The sequence below is a fragment of the Canis lupus genome, chromosome 18 (assembly GCF_011100685.1).
Source record: "Canis lupus familiaris isolate Mischka breed German Shepherd chromosome 18, alternate assembly UU_Cfam_GSD_1.0, whole genome shotgun sequence".
Classification (NCBI taxonomy): Eukaryota; Metazoa; Chordata; class Mammalia; order Carnivora; family Canidae; genus Canis; species Canis lupus.
This window is the reverse complement of record NC_049239.1, coordinates 14,670,617-14,687,216: the sequence shown is the minus strand read 5'-3', so window position 1 is coordinate 14,687,216 and position 16,600 is coordinate 14,670,617. Positions and strand designations below refer to the sequence as shown.

Here is a 16,600-nt window from a genome sequence, read left to right as displayed (position 1 = left end):
CCATATCTTCAAAAAATATTTTTGTAGTCCTTGGTAGAGAAAAGGCTTAAAGAGCTCAGGTCTTTTAAGCGTATGGGGTCTAGGTCATGACATTCAAAACAATAAGTCACAGAAAAATAAATCAGAATAAGATTTCTAGGGCTAGGGCTGGGGAGCAAAGAAAGTCAGATGCTCCTGAAAGTCTCCAGGAGGTTGGAGCTCCAGTTGATGCACCTGCTAAGGACACGGTGGGTAGGAGATGACATCAATCCAGACAGTGTTGAGGATCTGAGGTCAGAGAGCACCTGTGTCTGCTTCCGGCTGGGGCAGTGGAATGGAAATGCTGGCAAAGTGTGTGTGGGTAAAGGGAGCTTGGGGTGCTTTTCAGTATCTGAGGCTTCTGAGCACAGGAACACTCAGAAGGAAGTAGTGGGAAAAGGAGAGCAAGCAGGCAGATTTGAAGGGGCTTGGGAGGTGAGGGTGAGGAAGACCCAGCTCCCAGGACCAGTTTCTGACTCCTGGAACATCTCAGTGTATTTGGTGGGAGTGGTGGTGAGGGTGGCCTCATCCAAGAGCAGATGGGGTACAAGGCCATCAGGGACAGAGGGAGCCTGTCAAGGCTATGATAATACGGAAGCTCCCCAGAATCTAAATGCCATTTTGGTGGGGAGGAGGGGGACATTTCAAAGTTGAATTAACTGGGCAGCCCTGGTGGCTCAGCGGTTTAGCGCCACCTTTGGCCCAAGTCGTGGTCCTGGAGACCCCAGATTGAGTCCCACGTCGAACTCCCTGCATGGAGCCTGCTTGTCCCTCTGCCTGTGTCTCTACCCCTCTCTCTCTCTGTCTCTCATGAATAAATAAATGAAATTTAAAAAATAAGTTGAGTTAACTGAGTTTAATCTGAAACAAATGAATTTACCAGAAACTTATCTAAGATTACCTTAATAAAGCCTCAAAATGGATATGACGAGCTATAGCAAATAAACAGGTTACATTTTTACACCCCTGTGTGTGGAGAAAATATTTTACTTTTTGCAATTTCAAAACTCTAGGGGTGTATTGCAAAATATCCCAGCAGAACATAGATTCCTTCACTGCAGGAATAGTACATTCATTATATTTGTCTCCCAGGTGGCTAGCAGAGTGGCCTAGCGCTTAGCAGATTCTTAATCAATATTTGTTGGATGAAATTGTTTTCCAGAGAGGTTATTAGCCACTTCTGCTTCTACTTTAAATGGTATGCATCTACTTATTTAATCAATCTGAAATTTATTTGTGGGAATAACATGAGAACCTAACTTACTTTTCCCCTAAATGTCCAATTTTCTCAATATCAATTATTGAAGGATGCTTCCATTTTCCATTGATTTCTGACATTTCCTTTTAGTCTAAGTCATTATTGATAAGAGGGTATATTTCAGGGTTAACTATTGTACTGCTAGTTACAACATTAATAAACTGCTTAGATGTTCCTCTTAAAAATAACAATTACTCCTCAGCTCAAAATCCTGCAGAGTCCTCATTTCACCAAGAGTGAAGGCCCAAGTCCTCACAATGCCCTTTAAGACCCCTTAGGACCTGAGCCCACTATACACCCCTGGCCTCATCCCTTACTACTTTATCCCATCCATGCTCAGCCCAGTCTGGCGACCTTGGCCTCCTCGCTCTTCCTTGGAATTTTAAAGTGTGTCACCTTAGCTAAGCAGGAGCTGCATGTCCCAGAATTCGCTCCCCTTCCTCTTTGCGAGAGAACTTGGTGTGAGATCTGCAAGGCAGCAGTGGAGCAGCAGCCACTGTGCTGTGAAGGCGGGGACGGAGGGCCCAGGGCAGGGCCCAGTGTAGGGTGTGCGTGCTGTCGCTGGCCTGCTGGCTCTCTTTGTTGGTGATGCTGTTGCCAGATCTTCATCTTCTCCGAGTTCTGAGTCAGGTGTGTGCAGCTCTGCAGCTCACCTGTACAGGTGAGGTGGAAGCAGAGAGAGACAGAGTGGGTTCTGGTTTGGTTCCACAGGTTCTGGCTGTTCTTCTGTTTCCTGTGCCCCCTTGATTCCCACTCACCTTTCCTTCCTGACTGCTAGTCCTGCTCGTCTACCATGACTTCCTCATAGGACCAGGTGAACAGGCAACCTTCTCTCCCAGGCTTTGGAGAAGAAAGCAGCTCCCCAGACTGCGTGAGGCCCAACCCTTTTAACAAATCCCCTTGAACTCTGATACACTTGCACATGTGAGACGTGTTCCTACCTTGGCACTTTCTGCTGGAGCTCTTCCCTCCGTTTGGAGGCTGCTCCCTGGTGACCTTAGGGCCAACACCCTCACTTCTTTCAAGTATTCACTCTACCTCTTCAAAAAGGCCTGTCTTAACCACCTAAACATTTTAGTCTCTCTTCTCCAAACCTCCCTCTGAAGTTTTGAACCAGCTTTCTCTTTTCTCCTTTGTTTCTGTCACAGGATTTTACATAACTGGCTGGTAATGCACCTTTTATATGTACTGAGATTACGTGCATTCTTTGTTTTTTGCCCCTCCCTCGAAGATGTATGTACTATGGGGCAGCCCGGGTGGCTCAGTGGTTTAGTGCTGCCTTTGGCCCAGGGCATGATCCTGGAGACCCCGGATCGAGTCCCATATCGGGCTCCCTGCATGGAGCCTGCTTCTCCCTCTGCCTGTCTCTGCCTCTCTCTCTCTCTCTCTCTCTCTGTGTCTCTCATGAATAAATAAATAAAATCTTTAAAAAAAATGTAAGTACTATGAGGAACTTCATCTGTTTGGGTTACTGATACAAAGTAATATTTAATAAACATTTGTTAAATGTATGAAATATTAAAGTATTATGTTTATATATTTAAGTAATTATGGGGAACATAAAAACATGTCCTATACTTAAAAAACAAAAAGTTGTGACACTTGAAGGAAGGCAATAACTGGTCTAACAAACCAATACAGGACTTTTTGCTGTATGTCCGTGTTTCTGCTGGTAAATCATCTAATTTTCCCAGCCAGGTACCATAATTAACTGCAACTAAAACCTCATACATATATATAGGTAATTTTCTTTTTTTCTCCAAAGTAAATTATATATATAAATTTGATTGTGATGCTTTGCTCCTCAAAGCAGCATTCCACCTGTAGAGAATGAATTACTACATGTGTATGTGAAGGAAGCGAAGGCAGAGCTAAGTTCCTACTGTCACTAGTGCAGTCAGAGAAAAACATTGTCACTCAATCCTACTGCAGGGACCAGAGTGGTTGTGAGGGCAATGAGGAGGTTGAGAAGAAGGTGGGCTAGAGAGAGGCAGGAAGCCAGGAGGAGAACAGCTAGTACCTTGGCTTGAACAAGACGGTGAACATAGGAAGGGAGCAGAAAAAAAAAAAAAAAAAAAAGGAAGGGAGCAGAGTGAGATGCTGGTGATTAGACAGTAAATAGTGAGTTGAGCTGAGAAGAGCCATAAGTGCTTCTATTCACAGCCATTGTCTATAAATCTTACTGGGCCCATATTACTATGCATTTTTTTCTCTCTTAAATGTTATTATGCAGTATTTGACACATTTGAAAGAGTGTATGCAACATCTTTCATTATGAAGTTTAATAATAAATCAAATATACATGAATCCACCACTGAATTCATGAACTAGAACATTATCAGTGCTTTTGAAACCCCCATGTGCTCTTCCTGGATCCCAATCTCCTTTTCTCCCTCCAAGGTATCACATTTTGAATTTTAGGTTTACTATTCACTTGCTTTTTAATTTTTATTTAATTATTTGCAGAGAAAGAGAGAGCACAAGCAGGGGGAGTGGCAGGCAGAGGGAGAGGGAGATGCAGGCTCCCTGAGTAGGGAGCCCGATGCGGAGCTTTATCCGAGGACCCTGGGATCATGACCTGAGCTGAAGACAGATGCTTAACTGACTGAGCCACCCAGGCACCCCTCCCTTGCTTTTTGAGAAACCAAATGTTTAGCCATGTATCATTGTATACCCACAGAGTAGTTTGCGTTGCTTCTTTCTGAGCTTAATATAAAAATAGTATCACATCAATAGTTTTCCATGATTTGCTATTTTTTACTTTGCATTGTTTCTAAGATAGACGTGTTGTATATGGATGTAATTTATTCATTTTCACAGCAGTGAAGTCCCAAACTTTAATATAGTTGAATTTGTCAGTTACTTCATTTACAGTGAACACTTTTTGCATCTGTTTGAGAAATCCATCCCCACCCTAAAGACTAAAAGATGTTGTTCCACAGACTGTTTTAAATTTTTTCAAGTTTTACCTTTCACATATAGGGTTCTGTTTTTTTAAGTTTTATTTACTTAAGTAATCTCTACATCCCATGTCAGACTCCAACTTATGATTCTGAGATCAAGAGTCATAAGCTTTTCCAACTGAATCAGCCAGGTTGCCTCACATTCAGGTTTTTAACTGGTCTGAAATTGATTTTAATTATAGTCTGAGAGAGGAATCTAATTTTTTAAAAATAAGGATAACCAATTATCCCAATGTCAAACATTAAAGAGTTCATACTTTTTCTACTCAATCGTTTATCCAAACGTTAATTCAACAAATATATACCGATCACCCATTATATGCTAGGCATTTTGTTTACACTGAATCTGCAATATCTTCTATATCATGTATCGAATTTACATATTTTCTTTTACATATTGCATAATTTGTCTTAATTATTTCTTTTATTCTATTGATCAGTTTCTCCTTCACATCATACCATATTAATTACAATAGCTTTATTTATTTATTTTTAAAGATTTTATTTATTTACTCATGAGAGACACACACAAAGAGAGGCAGAAACACAGGCAGAGGGAGAAGCAGGCTCCATGCTTGATCCTGGAACCCGAGGATCACGCCGTGGGCCAAAGGCAGACGCTCAACTGCTGAGCCATCCAGGTGTTCCGACAATAGCTTTATACTAAGTTACTAGTTAATCTACTCCAGGAGTGTCTTGGTTATCTGAGGGCTTTTGCTCTTCCATAAGAATCAGTTTGTCAAGATTTTCCATAAACTTTGGGATTTTTATTGTAATTGAATGAAATTTGCTTATTAAACAGAGCAGTTTTCTTGCCAATAATCTTGCATATTATTAGCTTTATCTCTCACTTCCTAATCTTTTGTTACTTTAGATTATATATTTTCTTAAATTACGTTTTATAACTTTTACTGTACATAGAAATGCAGTTTTTGTATATTGATCTTATATTCAGTTATCTTCCTTTTTTTTTTTTTTTTCAGTTCTCTTCCTAAACTATAGTAGTCAGTTGGTAGATCATTTTGCATTTTCTGTGTGGATATATATTATGTATTAATAACAGCTTAGTTTCGGGCAGCCCCGGTGGCACAGCAGTTTGGCGCCGCCTGTAGCCTGGGGTGTGATCCTGGAGACCCGGAATCGAGTCCCATATCGGGCTCCCTGCATGGAGCCTGCTTCTCCCTCTTTCTGTGTCTCTGCCTCTCTCTCTCTATGTCTATGAATAAATAAATAAATAAATAAAATCTTAAAAAAAAAGCTCACATTTAAAAAAAATAACAGCTTAGTTTCTTGCTTTCTTATATTTGTATTTTTCTTTCTTGTCTTATTGCATTGGCTATGGTCCCCAGTACAATGCCATTTTATTTTTATGCACTCCATTCCATTTGTTCTCCTCTCCATTCAAATCTCTACATCTCCTCTCTCCTCATTCTCAGTAGATGACCTTGCTTAGTTTATATTCAGAAACAGGTGCAGGGCGCCTGGGTGGCTCAGTCAGTTAAGCCTCCGACTCTTGATCTCAGCTCAGGTCTTGATCTCATGGTCATGAGCTTAAGCCCTGCACTGGGCTCCACACTGGGCGTGGAGACAACTTAAACAAAAAAATAGAAAAGAAACAGGTGCAATCAAATAGAAATTCTTGTCTCATTGCCAAAATCTACAAACAAAACTTTAAAAATTCTGTTTTTCTCTTCTAATAGAATGGATGAACTATGTTTGCTTTCACCAACATCAGTCTTTCCTTTGGATATCAGATCCCTTCTTCTCTTACATTCTCCAGGACTCAGCTCTGCAGTCATTCCTCCTCTCCTTGTATCATCAATTTTTTTTTTTTTTTTTTTTAGTCTTAACATAAATCAATCCTCTCAGCTTACAAACATTCTTTACGGGTGCCTGGGTGGCTCAGTCAGCTGAATATCCAACTCTTGATTTTGGCTCAGGTCATGATGTCAGGGTTATAAGATCAAGTGCTGTGACTCACTCTGCACTGAGAAAGGAGTCCGCTTGAGATTCTTTCTTCCTCTCCCTTTGTCCCTCTCCCCACTGCATGCTCTGTCTCTCTGAAATAAATAACATGCTGTAATAGCTTAAATCTTAAGCACACAAAAATGCCCCACACCCTCCTTCAGCTCTTCTACCAGTTCTCTGCCCGACTTTATAGCAAAACACCTCAAGAGTCATCTATACTTGCTAGTTTACACTCTCATCACAAATCATTCTGTTGGGACTATTCACATTAGGATGTTCCCAGAACTCCACTGAAATGGCCTTAGCCAAAGACAGTACACTTCCACATTCAACTGCAAAGGTTGATTCTCAGTCCTCATCTTACTCAATCTCTCAGCATTGACAGTTGATCGTGTGTGTGTGTGTGTGTGTGTGTGTGTGTGTGTAGGAGGTATAACTACATGGGGTTTGTGTATTTATTCATTTATTCCCTCTTTTTTCTAAGAGGTAAAGGATTTGGTTGTATGATACAGATACATCTCTATTTAAACCACAAAAGGATGGTTTTGTTATTTGTAATAAAATGATTCCTTGCTGATTTATATAGTTTTCTTAAAAATCCCAACAAAAGAAACTGTAGAAGTAAACAGTTATGAGAAGCAAATAGTACAATGGGAGGAAAAACTGAATTGAGAGTCAATTACTTTCCCTTTGGGACTACAGTAGATGTTACTTCCACTTTCAAGCTTGCTGCTCTTTAGATCTCATTTATAAAGTGACTAAGTTGTATCTCTAAAGCAATGACTTTTAATCTGATCATGGGCAAAATCAGGAGCTGCACACAACTTCTGATTTAAATGAAATTATACACTATTTGGTTTGAGTTCCTGAAAAAGGAAAATTTATGTCAAAATGATTTCCACACCTTGATGATTTTTCCAGCATATCTGATCATTGTGCTATAAGTGGGAAGAAAGCAATTACGTAGAAAGAACACTCATTTTCTCTACTGATCTTACCTCCCCTGACTAAAGATGTAGTTTGGCAAATAAGAAAATAATAATTGCTGCTTCCCATAAGATGTACTTTTCTTTTCCCTCTTTGTCTCATTAAGAACAATTAAAAACTTGAGAGATTATGTATAAAACAATCATAAGAAATTTCTGAAAGATGGAGAGATGACAAAACAGTGGCCAGGGACCTTGGGACCCAAGGAACAATACAGTGGTGGCTTCTCCGGATTTTCTTTTTACCTCATACATCTCAAACCTGGAGCTGAAGAATGTGGCAATTGGGAACGCCAAAAGGTGCAGACAAAAATAAGAGAAAGAAATAAGTCCCAATAAAAGCTGGCTCTCAAAAAAAAAAAAAAAAAAAAAAAGCTGGCTCTCTCTAGTCAAAGGTCAAAGGATAAGAAAAAAAGGCAGCCTAGCAAGATAGAAAATGTTTAGACAATAACCTTCTACTCCAGCCAAATAGCACAGAAAAAACTGTGGCCCTAGCAATATCCACATCAGGAAAGTACAATGAAGAACCTAGAGTTGTATCCATCTGAGGTGATCAAGGAGGGGCCCTACCTCTGTCTGCTGGAACAGGCCTGCTTTGACACTTCAGAGGAGGCCTGTTAAAACAGAAGGCTGATGTAGGCACCAGAGTCTCATAACATGGTGCCCAAAATGTCCAGGTTTCTAGTAAATATCATTCATCACACCAAGAACCAGTTAGATCTTCAACTGAATGAGAAAAGACAATGAGAAAACTGAGATGATAGAATTAATGATCTGACAAAGATTTTTGAAGCAGTCCTAACACTAATGCTTCAACAGCAATTATAAACATTCTTGAGGCAAATAAAAAAACAGCAAAAAAGTAGAAAGTTTCAGCAAATAAACAACCAAATGGAAATTTTATTTTTTTTTAAAGTTTATTTATTTAAGTAATCTTTAAACCCAATGTGGGGCTCAAACTCACAACCCCGAGATCAAGAGTCACATGTTCTTCTGATTGAGCCAGTCAGGTGCCCCCCCAAATGGAAACTTTAGAACTGAAAAATACAATACCTGAACAATGGATGGAGTCAACTGGAGGATCAAAGACACAGAGGAAAGAATCAGTGCACTGGAAGACTGATGTCACACAACATCTAGAGAGAAAATAGGCTATAAAAAGCAAAATAAGAACAAATCTGAGGCCTGCAGAACTATAACAACAACAACAAAAATCTAACATTTATGTCATGATCGTCCTAGAAGAGGAGAAAGAGGGCATAGCTGAAAAGTACTGGAAGAAACAATGGCTGAAAAACTCCCTAAATTTGGCAAGATATAAATCTTTAGATTTAAGAAGCTAAGCAAATCCCAGAGAGGTAAACTTGTTTTGCCCAATCTTTTTTATCATTATTTTATTTTTAATGTATTGTATCCTATCTATTTGTGCTTCAGTTAACATACAGACCAGTAATAAAATTAATAACCTAATATATAGGGCAAACCATAGAACACCACACTGAATAAAATATACATTCTTTCAAGCACATGAAACATTTTTGACCATAAACTAGGTCAAAAAAGCAAGCCAAAATATTCCAAAGAGGACTGATCATTGTAGAGACTGCAATGCAATGACCTTAGAAGCCAAAAAAAAAAAAAAAAAAAAAAAAAAAAAAAAAAACCCAACAAAACAAAACAAAAACTAGAAAACCCCATTTTGGGGAACATATTACCAAATAACCAATGGATCAAAGAATTGTAATGTAAAATGTGAACATTTAGAACTAAAATGATAAAGATACTGCACAACATGGAAAACTTGTGGGATAAAGCTAAAACAGTGGAGAATATAACATCACAAACATGTATATAAGGTTGAAAAATTAATAAGCTAAGGGCCCATTTCAAGCTGGGGGGGAAAGAAAAACAGCAAAGTAAGCCCAAAGAAAGTAAAAGGAAAGGGCTAATGAAGATGAGAGCAGAAATTAAAGAAAAAAAAAAAAAAACTAGCTAGGTTCAAGAAAGTAAAAACTTATCCTTTAAAAATATGGATCAAATTTCATGCTAAAAAATTTGAAAACTCAGATGCAATGGAAAAATTCCTCAAAATATTACTGATACAAGAAAAATTTAAAAATGTAAATGTCCTATAATCACAATTAAGATTGAGACAGTAATTTAAAAATCCCCGGATGCTTGGGTGGCTCAGCGGTTGAGTGTTTGCCTTTGGCTCAGGGTGGGATCCTGGAGTCCCGGGATCGAGTCCCACATGGATTCCCACATCGGGCTCCCTGAATGGAGCCTGCTTCTCTCTCTGCCTATGTCTCTGCCTCTCTCTTTCTGTATCTCTCATGAGTAAATAAATAAAATCTTTTAAAAAAATAAAAATTATTTTCACACAAAGAGAATTCCAAGCCCCCATGATATTACTGGTAAGCTCTATGAGATATTCAAGGAATGAACACTCCCAATTTGTATAATTATTCCAGAGTAAAGAATAAAAGCAAACATTTCTTGACTTATTTTAGATAACCAGGGAAAAGTATTTGTGACACATATAATAGAAAGGAATAGTATCCAGAATATTATGGAACTTTACCAAATCAGTAAGAAAAAAGGTAGAAACAAAAAAAATAGTAATTTTACAGAAAGAAGAATAGGAACATTAAGAAGAGATGCTTAGCCTCATTCATAACCGGGATGTTAAAAGCAGTGTGAAATATTTAAAACTCACCAAATTGGCAAAAATTGAACACTGAAACAACTCCAAATGTCCCTAAGACTATGAATCAATGGGTTCCCTCATCCACTACCAGAGAAAATGTAAACTGGTATAAACATTTTGAGAAATGGTTTGCATTACATAAGTTAAACAGGCATATATACCCTACAACTCAGCAATTCACTGTATCACTCAGAATGGCAAAAGTTCCAAACAATCCAAATGCCTACCCATTTGGTATATTTACACAATGAAATTATACCAGTGAGGATTAATAAACTACAACTAAATTCATCGACAGAGATAAATTTCAAAAAAATGTCCAAGAAACATGTCCAAACTTGTTTTTATAAACTTTAAAAACAGCGATCAAAACCACATTTTTAAAAAGATTTTATCTATTTATTCACGAGAGACACACAAAGAGAGGCAGAGACACAGGCAGAGGGAGAAGCTGGCTTCCCATGGGGAGTCCGATGTGGGACTTGATCCCAGGATCACAACCTGTGCCATAGGCAGACGCTCAACCACTGAGCCACCCAGGTGCCCCCACACCACATATGATTTAAGATAGTATAAGCTACACACACACACAAAGGAAGAATTACTACAACATTTAGAATCAAAGATCCAATCAGGTAGGGGAGGTGAAAGGAGTTTGAGGGGCATTGGTAACATTCTATTTCTTGGTTGGACAGTTGTGCATTTTTGTATACTTTTGTATGTGGTGTATTTCATAACAGAATTATTTTTGAATGGTACAGTGGGTTGAATAATGGCCACCTCAAAATATCAAATCCTAATCCTTGGAGTTTGTAAACGTCACCTTGGTAAGAGTTTTTGCAGTTGTGATTAAGAACCTTGAGATGAGATCACTCCAGATTATCCAGGATGCCCCTTAGGAGGGGCAGAGAGATTTCACAGACACACGGGAGAAGGCAACGTGAATACGTAGGCAACAGAGTGATGGAGTCCCAACCCAAGGAAGCGACTAATCAGTAGAAGCTGGACTGCAAGGAGTGGATTCTGAGACCCTCTAGAGGGACTGCAGCCCAGCTGACACCTTGATTTCGCAGGGGAAAACAGTTTGGACTTCTGGCCTCCAGAACTGAGAGACAACAAACTTCTGCTGTGTCAAGCCATCAAGTTGTCGTGATTTGTCATAGCAGACTCAGGAAACACATACAAATGGTGAATGGATTAGAGCTGCCTGGGAAGGACTGCAAAGGGGACCCAGCAAAATTCTAGACTTTTAAAGTAGTTTCAGTCTGCACAGCTGAATGACTTTTCCAGCAGGACTCAGCAGTCTGATGGTAGGACCAGAGAAAGCTGACAGAATGATCTGTGGTTGGGATTCTGCTAGGCAAGGAAGTCAAGAACATGGGCAGGAGGGAGGAGTCACTAGGTAGCAAAGAAAGAGGAACTAGAAGCAAAACCAGAGGAGATGGGGAGGAAAGGAAGGAGGCTCGCCAGCAGTCCTGATAAGCTCAAAGAACAGATGCCGTGGGAGAGAACTGAAGAGATGAGAGAACTGAAAAGATGTTAGGATTTGGTAGGAAAGAATTCAGATGCAGGTAGCGTCAAGAGGTCTACGGTGTGGTTGAGGAGGTGAGTGAATGGAGTGTAACTGGAGGAGACACGGGAAAAGCAAAGCACTTGTTGGTTCTCGAGGATGGTATTGTGATTAAGGTCCTATTCACTTATCTGCGATCTCTACCTGGGTCACATAGCTTCCTTCTCCGTTCTGATGATAGACCAATCTAAGCTGTAAAAAGACTGAAACTTATGTAAATACATTTCTTATTTCTTCAAACAATCTAGCAATGGGCACAATAGTCTATTCCTCATATAGGATAATGGCTTGAGATTCCTTTTGATAAATGACACACGAAGCTAGTTTTTCAGATCTACCCAGAAGTAAAGGATCTGCAATGGGGCTTTTTGTGGACAGGAAGCAGTTTAATATGCATGCAAATAATGCAGATTCAGGTTCTGTAGATCTGGAGTGGGGCCTGAGATTCAGCAACTGGTTCCAAAGTGATTCTGATGGCTGCTAATCAGTGGATGAATCAGACTAAATATTTTCCTCTCTAAAAAAGGGATCCTTAAAAGCATATCCCACTTGACAGGGATCTTCCTATCAAGAAAGAAGCTCCAATAGAACCAATGATGACTGTGTCACTTTGATTTTCTGGGAGTATGATGATGGCTCATGGGATTTTGATAGGGAATCAAACCGTACCTTGGAATGGAAACAAGTAGTTCATATCTACTAGAAGTCAGTTTAGTGAGGTTATAGCATATAAGACTAATATGCAAAAATAAATTACCTTTCTATGTGAAAAAATGATTACAATGGCATACAAATATTAACTAAGGGATAAATCTGACAAAACATCGAGACTCTGTACACTGAAAACTATACAACGCTGAGAGAAACCAAAGATCTATACAAATGGAGAGTTATACCATGTTCACATGTCAAAGACTCAATACTAAGATGTCAATTCTTTCTGAATTATCTATAGGTTCAACACATTCCAGTCAAAACCCTAGTAGGCATTTTTGTAGAAACTGAGCTGATTCTAACATTCATATGGAAATGCAAGATCTCTAACAGCTAAAACAACTTGGTAAAAAAGAAAAAGCTGCAGGACTCACGCTACCTGATTTCAACACTTGATACAGTAATCAAGAGACAATATGGTATCAGCCTCAGGATAGACAAATGGGTCAGTGGAACAACTGAACCACACTTACATGGACAATTGTTTTTTTTTTTTTTGTTTTGTTTTTTGTTTGTTTGTTTGAACAAAGGTACAAAAGCAATTAGGTGGAGGAAGGACAGCTTTTGAACAAATGGGTGCTGGAACGCAGGATATCCATATGCAAAAAAAAAAAAAAAAAAAAACTTTGATCAATACCATGCACCACACATAAAAATAAACTCAAAATGGACCATAGTCCAAAATGTAAGGCCTAAAACTATAAAAACTTTAGAGAAAATAATATACAAAATATTTGTGATTTGGGCTATGCAAAGATTTCACAGATGTAACACCAAAAGTACAATCCATAAGGGAAACATGATACATTTGAATCCATCAAAATTTAAAACTTGTGGGGCACCTGGCTGGCTCAGTCGGTACAACATGGTACAGCATATGACTCTTCATTTCAGGGTTGTGAGTCTGAGCTCATGTTGGGTGCAGAAATTATTAAAAAAAAAAAAAAAACAACTTAAATGAAACAAATTAAAAACTTGTGCTCCTGGAAAGATGAAGAATGAAATACAAGTCCAACAATGGACTTGTGTCTAGACTTATCTAAAGAAGTCGCAAAACTCAGTAAGAAAAACATAGAGGGCAAATGTTTTGAGCAGATACTTAACTAAAGATATAAAAATGGCACATGAACACAGGAAAATATGCTCCCCATCATTAGCCAGAAATACAAACTAGAACCACAATGGGATCCACACCCATTAGAATGTCTAAAATTAAAAGACTGACCATACTAAGTGTTGATGAAGATGTGAAGTAACTCAACTCTCACACATTGCTGGTGGGAATTTAGAATGGTACAACCACTATGGGATTTCTTAAAAAGTTAAACATAATCCTACCATGTGACTCAGTTACCACATTCTTAGCTATTTACCCCCAAGAGTAGCATATGTACCTAAAAAGCTGTTTATATGAATATTCACAGAAACTTTACTTGTATTAGCCTCAAACTGGAAAGAGCCCAAGTATCTACCAGCAGGTGAACATATACACCGTTTGTGGTATAACCAACAACATTCAGCACTAAAAAGAATGGGCTGTTGATATATGCAACATAGATCTCAAAAGAATTATGCTAGGTGAAAAGAAGTTCTACAAAAAGAATACTGAATCTATTTATATACAACTCCAGAAAATGCAAATTAATTGTGACAAATATCCATGGCTGTTGGGAAATAAGTGGGATGGATGGGTTAGAGGGCTTACCAAGGGTCACAAGAACATTTTGGATTTGACTTATATAGATTTATTATCTTGGATGTGGTGACCGTTGCACAGATACATAAAGACTTATTAAATTGTATACTCTAGATATGCATTTACTGCATTAATTATATCTGAATGGAAGCTGTTAAGAAACTATATTAAATATTTTTTCAAATTAGACTAGCAAGCAAAGCTTCACTTGTAATTACTATTCTTGTACAAGCAAAATCCAAATTGTAGCAGTAAGAAATTGACTCTGATGGCAGAATTATAAAATATGTCATATAATACTATTATCTTATTTTGATCAGCTTACCTGGAATTTTCAATTTGTTCCACGACCTAAGAATTGTTGATATTGATCAAATTTTATACATTACTAGCATGACCAAGATACAAGATGGTATAAATTTCTGGTTAAGTTTGCTATCCTGAAACAAAATGGTAGCTGTTGTATTTTCAAATGAACACATACTCCCTATTTTTCATAGATTTCAATGTCAATCACCATGCAACTATAATTAAAGATAATAGGAGAAAAAGGTTTAATTAGCAAACAAAATGAAGAAACAAAACTATTTTTATAGATAGCATAATTTTCCATATAAAAGTAGAAGAATCTACAAATTATTAAAATTAATGAGGCTTAGCAAAGTTCCCGTGTAGAAAAATCGATAAAAATCAGTTCTGTACACCAGCAATGAAAATTATAATTTGAAATGTAACTTAAATGTTATTACTATATAGGATAATAACAAAGGCTACAAGTCACATAGATGTACATTTAAATCTTTAGGTAGAAAATTGTAACTTTGATGGACACGAAAGACCTAAATGGAGAGGTACACTGTATTCATAAATACAAAGCCTCAGTATTATAAACATGATCATTTCACCAAATTTATCTATTAATTGAATGCAATTCTTTTCAATTGAAGTCCCACAAAGCTTTTTAGGAACTTGACCAAATCGATCCTAAAATTTATACAAGAGCACAGGGCTCACAATAGCTAAGACAACTGAGTAAAAATAATCATGGTGCTCTGGTGCTTATCCTATCAGTCAATAATTCTTCCTGGAAAGTTACATGTAATTATGGAAAGATAGGGCTAGATATGGTGCTGGTATAGGGCATACAGAGTTACAATTAATACGAAAACTTGATATAAAACAGAGGTGACTAGAAGATGAACTTTTATTTATTTTTTTTAAGATTTATTTATCTGAGAGAGAAATTCAAGCAGACTCTGCTAAGTATGGAGTCTGATGCAAGAGCACCATCCCCAGACCCTGAGATCACCACTGGAGCAGAAACCAAGAGTCAGACATTTAACTGATTGTGCCACTCAGATGCCCCTTCCCCTTTTTTAAGATTTATTTAAAGTGAGAGAGAGCACAAGCGGGGTAGGGGGGGAGAGGCAGGAGAGAAAGAATCCCCAAGCACACTCCCAGCCAAGCATGGAGCCCAAGGTAGGGCTCGATCCCAGGAGCCCTGACGTCATGACCTGAGCCCAAACCAAGAGCTGGCTGCTTAACTGATTGAGCCACCTAGGCGCCCCTGAAAGATGAACTTTTAAATAAAGGGCACTATGAAAATTGGACACGAGTATTGAAAAATATAAAAATTCGATCCCTACTTCAAACTATATATAAAAATACATTGCCAATGGCTTAAAGACCTAAAAGCGAAAAACAAATCTAACACATTCAGAAAACAGAGGTATCTTTAGGACACTGAGAATTTCGTAAGCCACAAAAGGCAAAAACCATAAAGTTAAATCTGTTAAGATAAACTTTTGTACGACAAAAATCATAAAGTGAAAATACAAGCCATGGATAGGGAAAAGACATCTGCAATCGATATAAATGCCAAAGAATTAGTATCCAGTATAAAGAACACCTCAAATCCACAGGAAAAAGAAACACCATGATAGAAAAATCGGCAAAAGATATGAATAGGCAATAAATACAGAGTAGGAGAAAACTAAATGTCCAATAAATACAAAAAAAGATCACGAACCTCTACAGTCATCAGAGAAATACCAATTAAAACACACCAAAGACACTATTTCAAACCCATCAGATTGGCAAGAGTCCAGTAACATCAAGTGGCAAGAATATATATGGGTCAACAGGGACTCTCACATATTGGTGCAAGCACTTTACTGACCGATTTGTAATACCCAAGTTACAACTGAAAATGTGAATTATTTCACATCTCAACAGTTCCACTTCTAGTGATGTGTCCTAGAGAAGCCTTCACACATTTCACAAAAATGTTTATTTCAGTACTATCTTTTAATAGTGAAAGGTGCAAAAAGCTAACTATATTTTAGTAAGGAAAAGGTTGTATCTGTAATGTTTTATTTCCTTAAAAAGTCAAAACCAACAAATCTGACACAAAACAAAACATTAGCATTTGTTCAATCTAGTGGTAGGGGTCTTGGTTATAATTTCTTATACTTATCTGAAATACTACATAGTTAAGAAATTTGAATTTAAATGTGAAACATGAAGCACGTAACAAGCACACTGCCTTTAACATTTACAGCAGGTTAAAAATTAAGTATCCTCTTCCAAATGACCTCAATTCACAAAAACATTTGTAATGATGTTTATAAATAATTCTCTATAACCTATCACCCAGTAAGTTGAAGCTTTTATTACTTTTTTTTTTTTAAGGATTTTATTTTGTTGTAAGTAATCTCTGT

General features: G+C 37.9%; 1 long non-coding RNA gene across 2 annotated transcripts; it reads right to left on the bottom strand.

Annotated features, from left to right (window-relative positions):
* Positions 1-6,046: 6,046 nt before the first annotated feature.
* Positions 6,047-14,393, bottom strand: LOC111090897. 2 transcript variants are annotated; one of them, XR_005372913.1, is made up of 4 exons: positions 14,206-14,393; positions 8,247-8,345; positions 7,764-7,919; positions 6,047-6,299 (listed from the first exon to the last, which is right to left on the bottom strand). It is a non-coding gene; the product is annotated as an uncharacterized LOC111090897 (long non-coding RNA). The 2 variants fall into 2 exon arrangements; XR_005372912.1 differs by having other exon boundaries at positions 6,047-7,919.
* Positions 14,394-16,600: the final 2,207 nt, after the last annotated feature.